Consider the following 20,928-nt stretch of genomic DNA (forward strand, 5'->3'; position numbering starts at 1 on the left):
CCCCAGTTTCCTTCTTCTCAGTCATTAAGCAGGAGAGTATTAAAATCCATTTGGCTGGCACAGCCCCTGTTTATAGTGATCAGAAACCAGCTCCCACTTGACTTGTACCCGATACTTGGAAACACCGAGGTCTGGAGACAGTATGGTTTTATCCAGAAGAAATGCAATGTACCCTGGTGTACCAGCTTTCAGCAAGCTCTTACATTTGCTACAAAACGTCTCTGAAGTAACTTCCTGCTCTTTCCCATGATGCAGGTCGATTTCTGGCACTTTTACTTTAGGCAGTCGAGTCAGTGCACAACTGTTACTCGATATTTTCTGGTTATGCGGTGTTTTAACTGCAGCAGACACCTGCCGTCCGGTCTTGCTGACGTGGGCGGCCAGGTGGATGCTTCCCTGTCTCCCTCACATGGGCATCTCTCCCAGAGCTGTGAGCTTGGCTCCAAAGGAGAAGGACCCCTCCGGGCCCCGGGTATGAGAAGACTGCTGCTCTGGGGGACACCAAGTAGGACACAGGTGACGCTGCAGAGTTCAGAGGAGCAGTGGCCCTACTTCAGATCCTGCCCCAAAATCTAGCCCGCAAGAGCCGCAAGTAACAGCTCTCAGGGGTTGAGGGTCCTTATCTAAAAACGAAGGCTTGGGATGCATTCTTTTCAGTGTCCCGTCTAGCTCTCAGATTGCATGCTCTTAACAAGTAAGGTGACTGCTCACAGCCACGGGTGTGCCCAGAGACAGAGCAGGGGGTGGACACAGCCTGGCCCCAGCCCTTGCCTAGGATATGAGGCAGTCCTGTAACAATGCAAACAATGGGGCGAAGCTAAAAGAAAGACTCACAGGCTTAGAGAAGACGGTCAAGTGTCACGGTGTGGACAATAAGTAAAATAACCTCAGAATCCTATTTCATCTAAATCCATCCATATCATTTTATTAGAATTATTGATTTTTTCCCACGTTCTTGCTGAATAAAGATGGATTACTAGGTAGCAAATTTGTAGATAGTAAAACTTGCAGGAAATCACTCAATACACAGAATACATACATAGAAGGAAGTCCAACCCAGTAAAATACAGTCTAATTTGATGACATAAATATATAAGAATAAATCTAATGTAAGCCATTTACACAAAGAAAGAACATCATATTATGTTTATTATGTATTTGTGTAAAATACATATAATGTGTGCATGGATATAAATATGTATTTAATATAATATATAACAGTCAGTGACTGTCAGTCTGACTGAAAAAGGGACAAGACTCTTCTGATGGAGAAACCTGGGGCTCTAGAATCACAGAGTTGGCCCTTCCTGATGACTCTGGGCCTCTGTCTGTGGGACCAAAGTGGGGCATTCACCCTGTCCCCTTTCCTGTGTGCCCAGGATAATGTATCTCTTAAATGGACCGCATGCATGCTGATTTGCCCAAGAGAGCTACACAGTGGACAAGTCTTACCTCGCAGATAATCAGGTGCCCAGATAGGTCCCACGCTCCTAGACTTTAAAGGGGTGAAAGGAACCAGCTGATGCCAACTGTCTGCTCCCACTTGAACAACAAAGATTCATTGAAAACATATCAGAGAGAGAAGATGCTCCTCATCTTAGTGTATGGTTAGGGACAAGAGAAGAGAGGTTGGTTACAATGGGTTACATTGGAGAGGACAAACTGAGAAAAATACAGTCATTTCTCCTCCAGTTAAGAAGGAATGTTTGTTTCAGGCGCTCCTCAAAGATAAGCCAATGTATAATTATTAACTTAGGTCTGTAATAGGTTAGAGATCTACCAAAAATAAATATGAGCAAAGACTGGCTCTGAGAGTGCCCTGTCTGGGAAGAGTTAGACAAACAGCCAAATAAATACGCAATGATAGCTATTTACATAGAAGTGAATTACATTAAAAAGTCAGGCACACATTTTCCCTCAATTTAGAATTCACATTTATTTCAGGTTGTGAGTTGGACTTCAATCTTGACAGATTTAAGTGGTAATCTGTTATAGTATGAGATGGCATGCAATGTATTTATTGACATTTCAAATTACAGCATTTTCAATGAGAAAGGTATCTAATTTTGAGCTACTGAAACAGCATGGTGTAGTCATATATTTCCTGTTGAATAGTCATCACCTAGAGATACAGGATTCTTATTTATAGCAGCTATCTAGGATGGGAGTGCCATGTACAAAAAAGTGATGCTAAATAGATGAAAAGTCGCCATCATGATTACTAACATGCTGCACTTCTATTTTAGAATGCTAAAGAATCCTATGATACTTCTGCATTTAATAATTGTGTGAGCTCAATAAAAAAAAAAACCCACAAAATCATTATTTCCTGACATTAATGAAGTCAACTTTCCCAGCACAATTTGAATAGGCAATTGAACAATGGGACTCAAAAATGCATTAAAACCAGGTCAGCTGCTTGGCATTTCCAACAATATGTCCACAATTCCATGAAGGGTAATCTTAAGCCATTTTTCAGAACAGCCTGTACATCTTTATCTTAAAATTCCAAATGTTTCAACAATAGATGATTGTTAGAACTAGACAATTATTTTTCAGCACCCATTGATTAATGACTTAGTCTGTGACACAGGGAGAAGCTGTAGAACAAAGAAGTCCATTATAATAATGCACGGGCATTAAACCATCTTCATTAATAGAATCTTCGAAATGCAGTTTAGCATAAAACCAAATATGCCATAAAGAAAGTGGAGAGGTGAGAATTTTGAATATATTTGGGAAACTCACTTGATATAAAAGAAGATTAAATAATGTTATTGCCTTCTATTAAAATTCTCTCTCTCACACACACATAGGCACACACAAAGATTTAACTAGTAACAACTGTCTTAAAACTGCATTTTTAACACTATAAGAAATTGATAATACTTTTAAATTTATATATTCATAGTAGTCATTGGCCTTACAGAGACCAGTATTTTTTTAAGAAAATATTTATCTATTTATTTGATTGCATGAAGTCTTAATTGCCACACACAGTATCTTCATTGCATCATACAGAATCTTTTATTGGGCACACAGACTTTCCAGTTGTAGCACACGGGCTCTCTAGTTGTGGGGCATGGACTCTCTAGTTGTAGCACACGGGCTCTCTAGCTGTGGCACACTGGCTCTCTAGTTGTGCACAAAGACTCTATAGTTGTGACACATGGGCTCTCTAGTTGTGGCACACAGGCTCTCTAGTTGTGGCACACTGGCTCTCTAGTTATACACAAGGGATCTCTAGTTGTGGCACACAGGTTCTCTAGTTGTGCACACATGGACTCTCTAGTTGTGACACATGGGCTCTCTAGTTGTGCACACAGACTCTCTAGTTGTCACACAGGCTCTCTAGTTGCACACACATGGACTCTCAAGTTGTGGCACACAGACTCTCTAGTTGTACACACAGGCTCTCTAGTTGTGGCACATGGGCTCTCTAGGTGTACACACAAACTCTCTAGTTGTACACATGGGCTCTCTCGTTGTGGCACACGGGCTCTCTAGTTGTGTACAAAGACTCTCTAGTTGTAGCATATGGGCTGTCTAGTTGCGGCACACAGACTCTCTAGTTGTGGGGCAAGGACTCTCTAGTTGTACACACGGACTCTCTAGTTGTGCACACAGGCTCTCTAGTTGTGCACACAGACTCTCTAGCCGTGGCCCACAGGCTCCAGAGCACACATAGCGCTCTCTAGTTGCAGTGCATTGACTTACTGGACTTGTACAAACGTCTGTAAGTTATACTATTCTCTAACCAAACACAAACTAATAAAAGAACAAACAGCAACATCAATAACAGCAACTAAAGAATCATGCCATAGCAGTAAACTGAATGAACTTCTGAAAGCAGCTTTTTGCAAGTAAATATAAATATATGTGTGTACATACATATGCACATATGAACTTAAACAGATATGAAGGTGTTTCTAAATAAATCAGATCTCTGGACATTTTTTAAGTCCCAAGTTATTTTGGAGCGGGGGTGGGTAATGTTGCTGTAATGTAACTTCTCTGTAGTACTCTGGACCACTTTCTTCCCATTTCAATCTTGTGGACATCAGCTTTTACCAGAGTTGACCTCTTCTAACCTCAAGGTTAATGATACAGAATGCAATTAATTAATGAGGTTTCCTGGGCATTTAACCCTAGCAGGCATGAGGCTGTCTTTGTAGGTCTGTTTTAGATGAGCGTCAATCCTGGTTTTCTTGGAAGAGAGGAATTAAGACTTCAGGGCAGGCTCAGGGAAGGAGGTGTTTTCTCTCCTCTGTGAAATAAGAAAACAGTGCTCAGAAAAGCCACTGTGCTGAAGGTTGGGCGGAGGAGGGATGGGAGTGGAGGAGGGACAAGGTGTGGAGCAGGGAGGAGGGGTGGAAAAGGGAGAAGGGATGGAGGAAGGATGGGGTGGAGGGAGAGGGGAATGGAGGGTATCAGGGGTTTCTGCATCCCAACCACAGGCAGCCAGCACTGTCTGGGTGAATGTGGGATCTTCTCCAAGCTGCTTCTCTTCCTTAGTCCCTGCTCCCTGAAAGGAGGCGGTGATCCCCGCCCCTGCCCCAGCAGTTCGTGTGTTCTATTAACAGAAACTTAGGAAAGACACTGTTGCTCTGGCCTCTTCGGGGTTGCTCCCCATCCCCCCCGGGTGAGGTCCCCACGGGGCTGCCTCGCTGAACAGGTGGTGCCGTCTTCACTGAAAACAAGGAGGAAGGGCTGCCTCTGCCCTATCCTCAGAGGACAGTGTCCAGCACTCAGAAGACATTGAAATGGGTACCTCTTCTCCTTATTCATCCGCCTGCTAACGCAAGAGACGCAGGAGATGTGGGTTCAGTCCCTGGGTCAGAAAGATCTCCTGAAGGAGGAAAATGGCAACACACTCCAGTATTCTTGCCTGGAGGATCCCATGGACACAGGATCCTGGTGGGCTAAGTCCACGGGGTCTCAGAGAGTTGGACTGACTAAGCACATTCTCATTACTCATGGTGGTTATATCCTAAAATTTTGTCATGAACCCTGAATTAGTGAATATTGAACCACTCTTATAGAGGAAATACAGGGTTAGGTTCCTACGAGCTTCTGGTCACATTTTACTCAACCAATCAATACCTAACTTTGATTCTATGTGTTTCTGTTCAAAGATAGCTTGTTCAGTGTACTGTGGATCCATTGACATCGACCCTACTGCCCACAGCGCTGCCATTCACATCTGAACACTGCTTAGCACATGGCTATTTTTCCCAGGTCACAGCCTTCTTGAGCTTAAGCACAGAGGACTAGGCTAGAGCCACTTTAACAGCAAAATTGCCAACAAAATGCACGAACATGCAGAAGGGACCTATGCTTGCCACCTGAAACAAGAAGGCAGAGCACTGGCTCCCGGCTCCTCCACTGGGAAGGTCCGGGCTAGGCGACTCAAACGTTCTTCACTCTGCACAGGTCAGAGAGCCACCTGCACAGAAACCACACTGGTGCTGCTTTAGGGACACGAGCTGTACTCTAACCAGTGGGAAAGTTCACAAATAGGGAAACTGAGAGTAATGAGGATAAACATAAACATTCCATACAAAAATTTTAGCACTCAGCTCAATAAAGAAATGCTCATAGGAGTGTATTATCATTGGAAGATAATGATAGTTCCCGGGAGGGCGCAGCAAGGGGCAAAGAGAACCAGGCAGCTTGTTAGGCAGCTTGCGCCCGTTCACAGACATGGTAAGAATCTGGGGGTGCGTTTTGGGTTCTGAAATAATTCATCTGAGGTGTCCAGTAATTATGTTACATCCTTCACCTGAGTTAAGAAAGCACACAGACTGAAACACCACTGTTTCTTGAGGTGTTTCTTTTAACTTTCCATAACATTTTAAAAATGTGTATAAGATACAATACTCACTTATAGATTATCTGACTTGAGGTCCAATGCACAGGCCTCACTATGCAACTTGTACATATTTCATCATCTAATTTGTTGGTCAGTGTCTAACAGTAAAATGCTCCAACATGTCACTCTGTTGACTGCACATTGATAAGCAAACCCTACAGCTTCTAAACATGTGAAAACTTCCTTTCTTTATTATTGGACTCTCCACACTAAATCAAATCAGAATTAATTAAAATGTACGGCTATAGCAGAACAACCAGTTATCTTTGACATCTGAAAACTTTAAAACATGTTGGCATACAAAGAATTTTTGTTTTTTCTGGATGTGACTGGTCACCAGGGCAGCCAAGAAACTGCTGCAAGAAGGAGACCAGGTTATCTTGACTGGCCTGGTGTTTTCATCACCAACATCACCATATGTGAAGACACACCACAACTTTCTCTTCAAAGCTTAGGTTTCAGACTATACTTAGCACTTCAAGGAGCATGGATGCCAGCACTTCCCATCATTAAGTTACAGACTCCTGCTCATCTTCCTCTGAATTTTCAGATTTCCGTTGGGCTGAGCAGCAAACCCAGAGGCCCCCATTCAGGATCATGTCCATAGCTTCCTTGAGTGAAGCGGGGAAAGGGGGCTCCAGCCAGAAACAGGACAATGAGGGCAGCGGTAGCTTACAGAAAACGGGAGGGCACCTTGTCCCTCTGGGAAGGCAGGCAAGGTCAAGGTTCTCAGACCCCATGCACCATCCAGACAAGACACTGGCCGATGGGCTCTGACCCCACATCTTCCCAGAGTCCCAACAGAAGGAGGCTCCTCCCTCCCTACAGTCCCCCCACTACCCACACCACAGGAAGGAGCAGGAGACAGAGAAAAATCTGGGGATGGGTTCTGATTCATGGACCAATCCTTCTGTCTAGGTAGATCTATGTCCATCCTGCTGCCCCTTCCTGTTATGGGTCCTGCTTCTACCTCAGCGACCACAGGCTTGGCTGATTACATGCTCTGGAGCAGAAGAAGACTGGACTGCTGGATGCCACATCTAGACCAGGCCCTGAGAGCCACTGGGGCATGGTTCTTTCCCCTCTACTGTGAGTACAGCCATGTCCTCAATGTGGGAAGGAGGAAGACCTGCTGGAGAAGGCACTTTGACAGTGGACCCTTATTATTGCTGTGAACCCTTTAGATTTGGGACTGTTTGTTATGGCAGCATAACCTACAAAGGATGACAAATAGTGTCTTATTGGCTTGGGTCAAATGCTCTTCAACACCTCATCAGTCCTGGGACGCTCCCACACAGACACATTAGAGCCAGGAAAATGGGAGGCGGGGAGGAAAGGATTCCTGGAGGTAGGAGCTTCAGAGGGAGAGTGTTGATGCAGGTAGTCACGACTGTGCTCAGACAGCCAACCATTCTCCCACTGAAATGTTTCCCATGACTTCTGTGTAAAATGAAATTCGGAATCTTTATCCTCCTGTCAACAGCCTTTCAGTGACTCTTCTCAGTTCATCTAGCCAGATCTCCTGCTGTTTGTAAAAATCTGGGTAAGCCAGAATGATTTCCTCAGAATCCCTGGGGAAAAAAAAGAGAGTGAGAGACAGACCATCCCAGTTCCCTTCTGCCTGAAATGTCTCTCCGGTCTTCAAACCCGTATATCTGCAATGCCTGGGAAAGCTGGTTTTCTGCAGCAGGATTCTTACATGCTCAGTAATGTTTACTGGACTAACGAGAACTCACCTACTAAATGAAGAGTTCTCAGACCACTCCTGTCGTGTCTGTTCTTAAGCCATAATCTCCTCTTGTTTATACTGACACTCCCAGAGCTTACTGTAAGGTTGCTGTGAGTTACTAGACACCTTTTGGGTCGCGGCATCTAGCTTCTTCCACACCAGGCTGAGCAGCTCCCACCATCATAAGGCGCATGCGCCTCAAGGGCCGTCTCGTGGCCTTGCCTGCAGCAGGCGCTCGGGGTCCTTGGCCAGGTCCTTCTCGCCATCACTAAAGCGGATGTGCACGACTGATAACTCATTCCTGGTAATGGGAAGCTCTCAGAAACCTGCTCCACCTTTCTGGCCCAAGCGAGCCATCTCTCTCTTCTTTGAAATAAGACTGGACGTGTGTGTTTCACGTGTCCTTCAGGAGTGTCCTTGCCCAGGATTGGACATAACTGCCAATGTGGTGAGCTGCACCCATTCCTTCTGACTCAGTGGATTAAACCAGAGAACAAAACAAGACACAGTCTTCTCTCACACTTTAGGTTTTAGAATCAGTGTGTCAATTTTCAATTTCCTTTTACTAAACCAGGCACAACAGTTATTATTATGTTCTTCAAATTTATCCTCTAACCACTATGGCATTGCATTATTCACTTGTGTGGACTTTTTTTTTAACGATTCCCTTAGCAATAAAACTAGTTCTTTTTTAATTCTAAGGTCTCATTCTTTGGCACTCTTTTCTGAGATCTCAACATCTGGGCACTTAGCCACCAAAACTGCTGTCTACAGCAGCCTCTGTAGAGAAGACGTCTTCACGGGGTGATTTATCTGAGGATCTTGTTCCCCTTTATTAAATCCTTGGGAATAGATTCCCCTCAAATATTCTCGCTTCATTAAAAAAAAAAAAAAAAACGGTTTTTCATAAGATAATTCTAAGGCAGAGCAGGACGACCTAGATGCTACATAGGCCCCTCTCCTGAGTCAGGACCTGGGCTGCTCCGCAGTGCCCCCAGGTGGCTGCTCGGGGACACTCAGCTCTGGGTCCCAGTGTCCTGAGGGCTCGGGTTGCTGACGTGTCTGTCTGCATACGTGTGCATGTGTGTGTGCATGTGCTTGCTTGTGCGTGTGTCTGTGTGTGAGTGCACATGTGTGTGCACATGTGTCTGTATGTGAATGAGTTGGAGAGAACAGGTGGACAGATTTTATGATGAGTAACCTGGAAGCATGGCTCTGTGAAATCTCATTCCTTCTCCTTCTCAGAACCAGTAACAGAAAACAGACAGCATTTGGGACGAAGACTCAGATGGTGATGAACATTCAGGGTTGAAAATGGAGGTGCCCTGAGAGATGAGTGTATTGTAGGGAGCTCTGCAGATGTCACTCCACAGGCACAGAAGAGAAAGCAAGCCTCAGCCGTGCGGACTCACTGTTGCCAAGTGCAGGGGGGCAGCTAGCCCATCATCCACACACGACAGAGGACTGCAAACGGGCCCTCTCTCCTTCCTGTGTCTTCCTTTGTTTCTCCCTATTGTTTTCAGCTGTGTTTGTTTTATCCTGTTTGCCCTTCTTCCCTGAAAAGCTGGCATCTACCTCAAACCCGAGGGCTGCAGCATCCTTAAGCCCAGGCCGGCCTCTGGAGGAGCAGGGTGATTAACCCCCGAGCTCTGCTGCACTAGCAGAGAGGTGGCAGGAGGAGCCCTGGCTCCCTGGCCGCCTGCTCAGGGCTCCAACCAAGCCTGTGTCTCCGAGATAAAAGGCAGCTTCCTCTCCCACGAACACAGAGACAGCAGGTCCACTGAGGGTCGTCACGGCCACTGACTGGGTCTGTGCGGATGGAAGCCTGCTCCTCACATCCCAGGCCTCCCAGTGACAGGACGACCATGTCTGGCCCTGCAGAGGCAAGCAGGGCTAGAGTGACGGTGCTCCTGCAGCCAACAGGCCATGGTCACGCCCCGTGCTCAGGAGGCACAGGGGAGCCATAATCGTCCCTGCCCCTTGCCCACAGAGTGCCCTGGACAGAGGTCAGCTGGCTGCGTCACCTTCACCTGCAGTCCATGAGGGACTGTCTCTTCTCCAGCTCCACTGATGAAATGTTAGAGTGTCCGTGTGGGCCAGGCGTTTGTGACACAGAAAAGAAAACCATCTTTACACTGCAACTTTGTTTGTAGCTGAGGTGACTAGTCCCGCACACCTACTTGCTGACCAACAGAACCACTTAACATACCAAAAAAGTATTGGTCTTTTGTAAAAGACCTTGATTTCTACTATCTCAACTTGTGATTCATTTCTTGAGACACTGATGATGTAAGAATCCCAAAAAAGTCATCATTTTACCCAGTCATCTTACCTTAGTCATCATCTGTACCTAACTGTCCATGGGGGTAAAACTGGAAAGTATGTTTGAGCCTCTTCACTTTAACACACGTGAAGTGCGGCTTTGATGGGGTCACTGTTTATCACAGCTTTGGTGGCTGACAGACACAAAATCCTTGTGCAATGAGATACCACAGGCCAAGAAAAACAACAAAAATAGGAAGGAAAATAAAAAGCTTATGTACCTCAGGTAAACACTCAGGAAGCCCAGAGAAGATTATACTGACCTTATTTCCTTAAGTTCAAAGATCCAAATTAATGTATGAAAATTCTCTTTCATGCCTTTTTTCTGATTTTTACCAAAAAAAAAAAACTTTGAAAAACAGAGTAAGTAAAAATAAAAACATAACATACATGTGAAACAAATAACTGGGGAATTGAATGCTTGGGTGTTCACTGAGCTTTAGAAATAAACTGTATCTTATCACATGGTGCAAGGTGTGAAAATTACTATTATGAGGTTTGGGGAAAGCATTTAGACTAATGTGCTTAGTAGCCACATCCAGGTATAGTTAGGATCAGAATATTATTGGTTGGAAGCATCTGGGCTTTATAGAGATGTGGATTTACTGTTTTTCCTCGCTGCCACTTTTAGAAAACCACCTCTTCTCCTGTTCCTCTGGGATGTCGTATCGAGAGGGATTGTGGCTGTCACATCCTGAAAATTCCTGTAAGAAAAAGACTCCGATGCATTTCAAAGCACAGCTGAATGGATGGGGGATCAGTGACCTCCTCAAGCCAAACCATTTCTCTTAACTGTGTCTCCCAGGGGTGACCCAATGACCCCATCTGTCCTCAGGAATCTCCCGTAGTAGACAACTGAAGTAAAAACAAGGTGTTTTCCTCTTTCATATCAATAATATAAGCTGCTCCCCTCACACAAATACTTCATGTCTAGTGGTAAAAAGAAGTGTGCGCTAAAGGGTTTTCTTCTGTGAGTGCCTGACGCTTTCAGAGCTCACCTTCCACTTGATATTCATTCTATAAACATTACCACTTGCCTTCATTACAGAATATGCCTTAACCACAAAGACCAGTTAGGTCAAGTTTATACAGAATATACAGTGATCAGTCTTCCCTGGTGGCTCAGATGACAAAGAATCTGCCTGCAATGCAGGATGCCCACCCAGTGATTAAGAGAGTGTCTGTTCCTTATGATCTACTAAATGCATATCAGTGAACAACACTGACTATCATGGTGACTGTACATGGTGCAGGGCGGGGTCCTCAAACTTGACTAGACATTCACTCACCTGTGGAGACCTAAAGATGCTAACACTTGACTCTACCTTTAGAAATCCGATTCCCATCTTGCGTGGAGACTTTGAGATCTGCTTTTTATTTAACACTATAGTAAGTAACCAAGGTTAAGTGTCATTGTGTAAACATGGATCTCCCAATGTAGTGGCATCAGGAACTTTTCTAAAAGATGTCTTGAATTTTTATAAATTTCTAGTACAAATTTTTTTCTTTTTTTGCCATTTTCTGTGGTTCCCAGTTGTTAAGAACTGAAAATTATTAGGTCAAACTGAAGGCTCTTGCGGTTAGAACACCTATTAAACTTCACTAGTTTAGTGTTCTATAGAAGATGCTACTCCTGGGCAGGTAGTGTCACCCACCAGGAGACAAGATAATTCATGTCATCTAATATTTTTAAATATGTGCCTCATTAAAACTATTTTCATTTTCAAGAGGACTCAGTCAGTGTCCAGTATCATGAAATAATTGGCCTCATCTTAAGGAGAATGACTTTCTTTCTAAAGAGAGCTTAGAGAACTATGTCCCTTGTCATGTAACACTGGCTTGTGTTGAAAAATGTCCCTTTTTACAAAGATGCCCTAATTTTTAATCCCATGTGATTTACTCGCATATTTTTACCTTCTTTTCAGTATTTCCAAAACAGAAATGGTCATCGTACTTGAATATACATTTATCAAATCATCTGAAGTGAGAGGGGTTTTTTTTAGCTTTTTTATGATTATAATTAATTGATTTATATTTTAGAGCAGTTTTATATTTACAGAAAAAAAATTACTGAGAGTTCCCATATAATCACTCCCAGCTTCTCCTATCAAATTCTGGGTTGGTGGGGTTTTTTTCTTTCTACATTTTATCACTTCATTCTCTTGTTCACATGGTTTCTGAAGAGAAGTCTAATGTAATTCATGTCTTTGTGCCTCTGTACATAAGGCTTTTTCCCTCAGCTCCTTTTGCAAGTTTGTCTTTGATTTTCTGCTGCTTAAATATGAGCCTGGTTGTAGATATTTTTATATTTATTCTAATTTGTATTCTCTGAGATTCCTGGATCTGTGGTGTAATGTCTGCCATTAACTGTGGAAACTTTTGGCAATATTGTTACAACTATTTCTTCTATTTATTTCCTCCTTCCAGTATTCTTATTATACCTTTTATAACTATCCAGTAGTTCTTGGATATTCTGTTGTGCAATTCCTCCTTTTTTTTCTCTCTCTCTGTATTTTAGTTTTGCAAGTTTCTCTTAACATTTCTTCAGGCTCACTGATTCTTTCCTCAGCCACACCCAATCTACTGAAGGCTCATCGGAGGTGATTCTCATTGCAGTTACAGCTTTCCTAGCCTTTCCTTCTGGTTCTTCCTTAGAGTTTCCATCTCTCTCCTGACATGACTCATCTGTTCCTGAATGTCATCCATATTCTTCATTACAACCTTTAGAATGTTAATCACAGTTATTTTAAATTCTCCATCTGACAATCCCATCTGCCAAATCTGAGTCTGGTTCTGATGCTTGTTCTATCTCTTCAACCGATGGTTGGGGGAGGGGCAATTCTGTTTTGTTGTCTTTTGTGCATGCCTAGTATTACTTTGTTGTTTAACGCTGCACATGAGGTACCAAGTAGAAGGAAATGAGGCAGATAGACTTTTAGTGTGAGGATTTATGTCTATGCAGCTAGGAGTTAGGCCATGTTCACTGTTTGCTATGACTACAGGTGTAAGACGCTAAGGTTCCTCCTGGTGCCCTAGTTTTGTCTCCTCTTCTTTGGGTTTCCTCCTCTTCTTAGATGAGGTCTCTTTCAAGTGTGTGCCCCATTTTCACATGGGAGCCCTGTTAACATGGTGGTGATGGAGCAGGGGAGGCAGACGTGTTCTTAGTCTGAGGAAAAAGGGTCAGGGCTCAGTCTGTTAGGGAGCCTGTGCCCTGGGCTGTGACCCTCACTGAGCTTCTCAGTATGTTTTTCTGCCCCCTCTTAGGTGGGACAGGATGGCTGGCATGGAGTGGAGTTCAGTTTTCCTGTCCCACTGGTCATTTAGGCTCTGATAACACCAAGAGCGTAGGTCCAGGTTAAGTGGCTTCCCCTGAGGCAGGTCTTGTTAAGAGGCACAGAATGCTCTGTCCCATTTCACGATGGCTCCTTTCCCCTCCTCCTGCTGGAAGCCTTTGGGGACTTCTCTCCAACACCCACTATCAGAACCTGGTAGGACTCCAGGAGGTAAAACTCTCCAGAAGCATGGGACTGCCTGTGACTGGGTGCCCCTGGAGTTCTTAACTCTCAGACTCATCCATCATGGGCCTCCAGCAGCCCGTCAGCTATGGGTCTGATCTCCCAGGGAGGCTTTCCTCATGCGTGGGTTTCTGCTCCTGTGAATTGTGGTGTTCTGTGTCTGCTTGTCTGTCCTTCTGGTTTTCCCTGTGACCTCACTTCTCTGATGCATCTGAGAAGAGTTGATTTTTGGTAGGTTCAGCTTTCTTCTTGCAATAAAGATGAAAGTGATGACTTTCTTCACACGTCCTGCAGGAAACTGGAAACCTTATCATCCAAATAGAAAATCAATATTCTTTTGCTTGATGATCAGGAATTCAAGCTGAAACCTCACTTCTGAAGATAAAGGGATTTTAAAACAAAGGTCACCTGTCACCTTCCTGTCTCTCGTGGGCAGAGGGGCTGAGGTCCCATGTGATTAACAAATTCAGCCACGTGTCTGCTGGAATGTGGCACCCAGCTCGCAAGGGCATGAAGTGAAGCTTCATAAAGGAAGTTTCAATTTAATTGTGATATAAAAATAGATGAAGATTTTAGAAACAAGACGGTTGGGTACATTCTCTCAGATGGTCTCCCTAGGAGATCCCTGGGCTCATTTAGTTGATGTTAAGGCCTCCGGTTCCCCAAATGGGAGATGAAGGGAGTGGAGCCGAGAAATGATGTTCACACAGCTCCTCACAGACATGGGGAGTGGCTGTGCCCCTGAGGGCTCTCGGAGAGTGGGGGTGTACCCTCCACAGACAGCCCCTTCTCAGGGACCCCACGCACTGGCTTCCACACTCCTGCCTGAATAGCAGCACCCTGGGCTAAAAGAACTTTGAAATACCTTGCTCAGGCCAATCATTTAGGGTCTCCTTTGCTTCTAACTTTCTATAAAATCCATGGAATGTTACAATGAGGAAGATCAAGTTATTTGGAGAAGAGAGGGAGGGGCAAAATTTACTTAAAAATTTAGCTCTGAGTCTCCTTTAAAATTGTGCCCAAGGTGAATGGTGTTGACGCCAAGCCATGAGCCTGTTCTCCTTTCCCCAGCATCATCTCCCATCCCCAGGGACACTTCACCTGTATTTATTCTTGTGGATGAACCAGAAAATGCCTTCTGAGTAAATGGGGAGCACAGGGGCCAGTCCTGACCTGCAATGGCCACCCCCACCTTTGCCACCCAGGACCTTGTGGAGATCATATCTTTGCAGAGCAGCTGGAGGGAAAGATAGGTGCTTCTTAACAGGAGACGTCAATATCATGACGGTCATGACCACTGTTCACAAGGCTGTTAACCACAAGAGCCACACAGCTGAATGTGTGGATCGAACATGGTGGTCGTTAAAATAGGACGAGAATGAGTGGGATTACACCCTCACCCGTCGCACGTGCTGAGACACCTGCAGTGGTGGTTACCCCTCTTCAGGAGCTAAGGGAGCCCACTTTCTGAAGTGAGAAGCTTGTGTTTGATCTCCAGTTGCTGTTGTAATTACATATCATGAGAATGTAACTGACTTGAGTGTATGGACCTCTCCCATTTATTTAAAAACATCTTTAAAGCAAGCTGATTTACAGTATTATATTATCTTCAGGTGTATAACATAGTGATTCAATATTTTTATAGTTATACTCCACTTGAATTTATTACAGCATGACAGCTCTATTCCTTGTGCTATAGAACATATCCTGGTTGCTTATCTGTTTTATACATAGTAGTTTGTACCTCTTAGCCCCCAACCCTATCTTGCCCTTCCCCCTGCCCCTTCCCCACTAGTGTGTCCTCTATATCTGTGCATCTGTTTCTGTTTTGTTGCATATATTTTTTTGTTTTTTAGATTCCACATATAAGTGATAACATAGAATATTTGTCTTCTGACAGATTTCACTAAGCATAATACCCTCCAAGTCCATCCATGTTGTGGCAAATGGCAATATTTCATTCTTTTTTATGCCTGAGCAGTATTCCACTGCCTGTATGTACCACATCTTCCTTATCCATTCATCAGTTGATGGGCACTGGGGTTGCTTCCATATCTTGACTAATGTAAATAATGCTGCTATGAACACTGGAGTCTGTGTCTTTTCAAATTAGTGTTTTCAATTCCTTCAGATATATACCCAGGAGTGGGATTGCTGGCTCATGTGGCAGTTCTATTTTAAGTCTTTTGAGGAGCCTTCCCACTGTTTCCCATTATGGCCACATCAGTTTGCATTCCCACAGCAGTGAATATGGGCTGCCTTTCTCTGCATCCTCGCCAGCATGTTCTAGTCCTTCTTTTGGACGATGCTCATTCTGCCTGGTATGAGGTGGTACCTCATCATGGTTATGATTTGTGTTTCTCTAATTATTAGGGATGTGGAGCATCTTCTCGTGTGTCTTGGCCATCTGTATGTCTTCTTTGCAAAAATGTCTATTCAGGTCTTCTGCCCACTTTTAAATTGAGTTGTTTGCTTTTTTATACTGACTTGTATGAGCTGTTTATACCCCTTAAAGATTAATCCTTTTTCAGTCATATCATTTGCCAGTATTTTCTTCCATTCAGGAGCCACATCCATTTATTTTGGTGTTCTCAATATTTAGTACACATATTACTATCATGACTCAATTATAAAATAATTTCATTTCTCCATTTTATTTAAAGATTTAAAGAATCTAAAAAGCAATATATTTATCAATACAACAGTTTTCAGAGACATAAATGATCATGCTGCTGCTGTTGCTAAGTCACTTCTGTTGTGTCCGATTCTGTGCGACCCCATAGACGGCAGCCCACCAAGGCTCCCCTGTCCCTGGGATTCTCCAGGCAAGAACACTGGAGTGGGTTGCCATTTTCTTTTCCAATAAATGATCATATCAGTCATGAAATTGTTAGTCCCTTGAAAAAGTGCAATTATGGCACATCTAGTAATATTTTACTATAGTTTTTTTAAAAAATAGTTTTAGCAAAGTAGAAATATATTCACAAATCATAGAAGTCAAAAACTCACATTTCAAAATTATTAAAATTCAATACTAAAATTATTGAAATAACATTGTACATGTAGGTTATAGGGGTAAGATTAAATTTTTCAAATTGCATCTCTCAAATTTTCCCTTTTTAAAAGAAATACCATATTAGCATATTTCCCTTCCTTTATCACAAACTGTTTCCTGGATATGGAAGAAATTGCAAACACTTTAATAATAGCCCAAAGTGATTTTCCGATCCAGTCCTTTACAGGAGAGCCTGGAATTCATTATTGCTTTAATGATGGGCCTCTTGACTCCAGCCAAGGGGGCTTGATATTTTCGCTGGTGTTTTGTCCACTGGGAGGTGGTCACTGACAGGATGGATCAGCAGCCTGCACTGCATTGAGATGCAGAACAAATGGGGCCGAGTCCCTCCCGCGTGGCTCTGTGGGCTCTGCTGCCACTAACAATTACCAGGGACAGGGGCACAGACGCGCAGCAGGAGGCCTGACCCCAGCGCCGCAGCTCATTTTGCACCCCACTTATTCAGTGCGCCCTGCCCTGTAATCTCCCCGCATTGTTATCTGTGCGTTTACACAGTCACACCTTTATTATGTCCCCAGGGCCGGCATCAGCTGTTTGTCACATCTATTGATTGCACTCAAACTGCAATTTACAGAGATCGCTCTCCAAGGTCCTGAGAATATCCCATCTCTGTCTGATGGGCTGGAGGCTGGCTGGTAAGGACCATCACAAGTGTCAGACAGAAACCACCGGGACCCAAAACAGCTCCATGTCACTCTCGGGACGCAAATACCAAAGTACCCTTAGGACTGGACACTGCTCAGGATGACAGAATTTCACCAAAGCTAGGAAGCAGGCAATGTTGAACGCCCTGTTTGCCATGAATCATCAGCATTATAAGAAAAGAAACGTGGCTGTGAGTAGTACTGCCCTGCTTCTGTGTAACCTACGAAGATCCTGAAAGTAGTCACAGTGAGCACGTGTAACACTGTTTAAACTACTCAGAACAAAGCCAGAAAAGCAGGATTCATGGCCCCGTTTTTCAGATGAGGAAACTGAGGTTCATAGACTTCATGTGATTTTCCCAGATTCCCGCGGCCAGACTGACTCAAGTAAGATGTGAACTTAGGTCTGCTTGGCTTGGAAAACCAGCCCCTGCCCAGGTTCTGCCTCTACCTGCTGAACGCTTCAGGTGCACCATCTTAGGGGAGCTGGCTTGACTTTGCCCACCATATTCACATGTTTCTCCTGGGATGCACCTGCACTGTCTCCTTCCTGCCCCCGTCTTCTTTACAGGCTGCAATCCTTCTCACTTTCCTTCTCCCATTCCTTCTGCAAAATATCTTTTAAGGATGTGTTGTGGTAGAGAGAAGGACCCTATAAGAGAAGCAGACACGAGGAAGTAATGAAGTAAGCGTGCTCCCCCAAAGCCACTCCTTACTCCAGTTCTCAGCTCACTTGCTGTGCTGTGCACTGAAGGGTAGAGTCTGGAAGGTGGAAGAACGCAGCCCCCCTTCCCAGGGTTGCACACCTGGTGTGAAGATGGCTCTCCAGCACTGACACCAGCACATGATCAGGAGTGCCCGGAACTCCAACTGCCACCCCCAAGTATACCAGGCTTTGGGCTGCAACGTGCTCACAGGGTGGGTTACCTCAACCTCAGAACAGCTGCAAAGGTAGGTGCTGGTGGGTTTTGCCTCCTGCAGAGACAAGAGGGAAGCTCATGGCCCAGCACGAGGGAAGTCAGGCCAGCTCTGCCAATGGTGTTCTGGACACTGTGCCAACCCCTGCCCGATCCTGGGGGTCCGTGGACCAGTGAGGAGGAGTTTTGTGAGACAACACTGGCTCGTGTCAGTAACAGCATGTCTGCACTTGCACACAACTTTCCACCATTCCAACAACTTTCACCAGCCTTGGTTCCTCTCATCTTCTCCACAGTGCTTCCTTTGTCCAGAGTGGTGGGCTCCAGGGGATGGTGATCACAGCACAGACTGCCCCTCCAGGAATGTCCCTGGTGGGGGAGGGTACAGAGGCAAGACTGCTTTGTGCTAACTTGGCTGGGCACTGGGAACATGAAGGAGAAAGCGTGGGAATAGCTCCTGGATTGGCAGCCCCAAGACATCCGGCACAGCTGGGCAGCTGAGGCCAGCATGAAGACCCCAGTCTTCCAGAGCTAGGCTGCAAAGAACGACTTTCTGGGAAGATGGTTTTGATAAGCTTTCTCTCTTTCACCCTCAACCAAGAGGGACCCGGAAAGGTGTCAGTTGTCCATGCTCTCGGCCGATGGTCTCTGCAGGCACACTTGCAGGCAGGTCCTCACCGTCTTCTATTCTTCATGCTTCTCATTTCTGAGGGGCGGGGGCTGTTGTTCTCTGTGAAAGTAGGTGCAGAGGAGTGATTTTCCAGCACATGAGAGTCCTAAGAGCAAGGGCTGTTCTACTAGGTCCAAGGTTTTGATTAATAAAAGAGTAGCACTGTGATTTGTGGAATGTAGCCATGTGACCTGCAAACACACATCTTGCATTGACAGGTGACAGCAGAGCTGGCTGTCGGAGGGTGTCAGCTTTGTCGCATGCTGTGTGCTCCAATCTCCTCCACCAGATTATGCTCCTGCTGGTATGCCTAAGTCCGTTTCACGGGGACCACTTCTACTCCATGATGGGGGGATCAGAGTGAGTGCTTTTTGCTCAAGGTGACCCCCTCCCCTGTCAACGTTACTCATATGTAGGCTCAGGCAGGCAGTCAGGAGGAGGGACCTTGGCTGAGGGTCCTGATAACCTTCCCTGGGGAAGAGGTGCCACTGTCCTAGGAAACAGCCACCCAGAGCCATCCGTCTCCCCTATGCTCATCCTGCTTCTGAACTCAGTAAGGAGCCCACTGTGTCTTCCTTCTAGTGTTTTCCCAACTCTTTCTCTCCTGCCTTGACCAAAAGCAGGGAATTATAAGGCAAGTTTTTAAAAATAACTACTATAAGTGATCAAAAGACCCTGGGGGTTAATTCAGTGTCCCTTTCTTTCTCTGCTCTATTTCTGGGCAGAGGCAAGGGAAAGACCAGGGAAAGAGCAAATTGAGGTTTCACAATATACACACAGCCTCGATCCCAGGTGAAGGATGAATCCAGGAAACCAAAGAAGGAAACACAGTGTTTAGATTAAACCTTGGGTTGAAAATTTAAACAGTCTTCCCTGGTGGCTTAGCGGTCAAGAATCTGCCTGGAAATACAGGAGACACAGGTTCAATCCCTGGGTTGGAAAGATCCCCTGGAGAAGGAAGTGGCAACTCACTCCAGCATTCATGGACAGAGGAGCCTGGCGGGTTACAGTCCATGGGGTCGCAAAGAGCTGGACATGACTGAGTGACTGAGCATGCAGGCACAGAGAATTGAAACGAAGCCACAACATCAGCCCACCTGAGTCCAAATACCAGAAACGTATGCCTGACAAGCTCCCAACCCTTTCTTTTAATTCATTACATTGATTAACACCCCAAACCATTAATTCCATCTGTGCTTCATTTTCTTCCTTTCTTCATGCCATCACACAGCTCTCTGGAGATATGACAGTGCTCGTTTTGAAAATCACTGGTTCCAAGATAAGATTTGAAACATTAAAAAATTAACTCTTTGAACTGTATCAGTTTAAGACACAAAGGAAAATCTAGGATAGGGTGTGCATTAAGGAAGCTTTAAATAGTAGTAATTCTTTATGATTCAATAAAGTACTAAGGTTTCACATTTCTAAAACTAGCAACTAAGGGTATTTTAAGTGTAAATGTCAGTTATTGAACCTATCTATAATGTCGAAGAGGATTATTTCAGGTCGTCATTTCTCTTATCCTGCACAAACATTTAGTGGTAGGATACCATACTTTATTCCAAAGGTCACAGAGATCATAAAACACTGATGTGGACGTTGTCCCATGGCTGGCAGCCTGCATGCTAGGAAGGAATGGAATCAGTGCTACAATTACCCCGGAGGCAGGTTCAATGAGTCAAGATCATCTTAGACAGGGCCTGGGGTGCCCGTGGGACCCATCCAGTGGCAGACTATATTCTCAGGGCTCCTCTTTTCATTTTTATGTATTTATTTTTGCCTGGGTCTTCATTGCAGTGCTCAGGCTTCTCCTTGCTGTGGCTTCTCTTGTCACAGAGCTCATGGTTCGTGGTTCGTAGGCTCAGTAGTTTCAGCCCCCAGGCTCCAGAGCACAGGCTCAATAGTTGTGGGACTATTAGTTGCTCCACAGCATGTGGGATCTCCCCGGACCAGGCATTGAACCCGTGTCTCTTGCACTGGCTGGCAGATTCTCCACCACTGAGCCATCAGGGAAGTCCAGAGGGGTGCTTTCATCACAGAGACCACTTTGACTTGACTATTGTCCTCGTCTTAGGAAGTCTATGGTTAAAATCAGGGCACTGTGTGTTGAGAGACGACAGTAAGCTGACAGGATCCCTTTACAAAGCACTCAGCTTGCTTTTTCCTAATTTAGTGTTCCCAGC

Source organism: Dama dama, chromosome 23 (genome assembly GCF_033118175.1).
Source record: "Dama dama isolate Ldn47 chromosome 23, ASM3311817v1, whole genome shotgun sequence".
In the NCBI taxonomy this organism is placed as follows: Eukaryota; Metazoa; Chordata; class Mammalia; order Artiodactyla; family Cervidae; genus Dama; species Dama dama.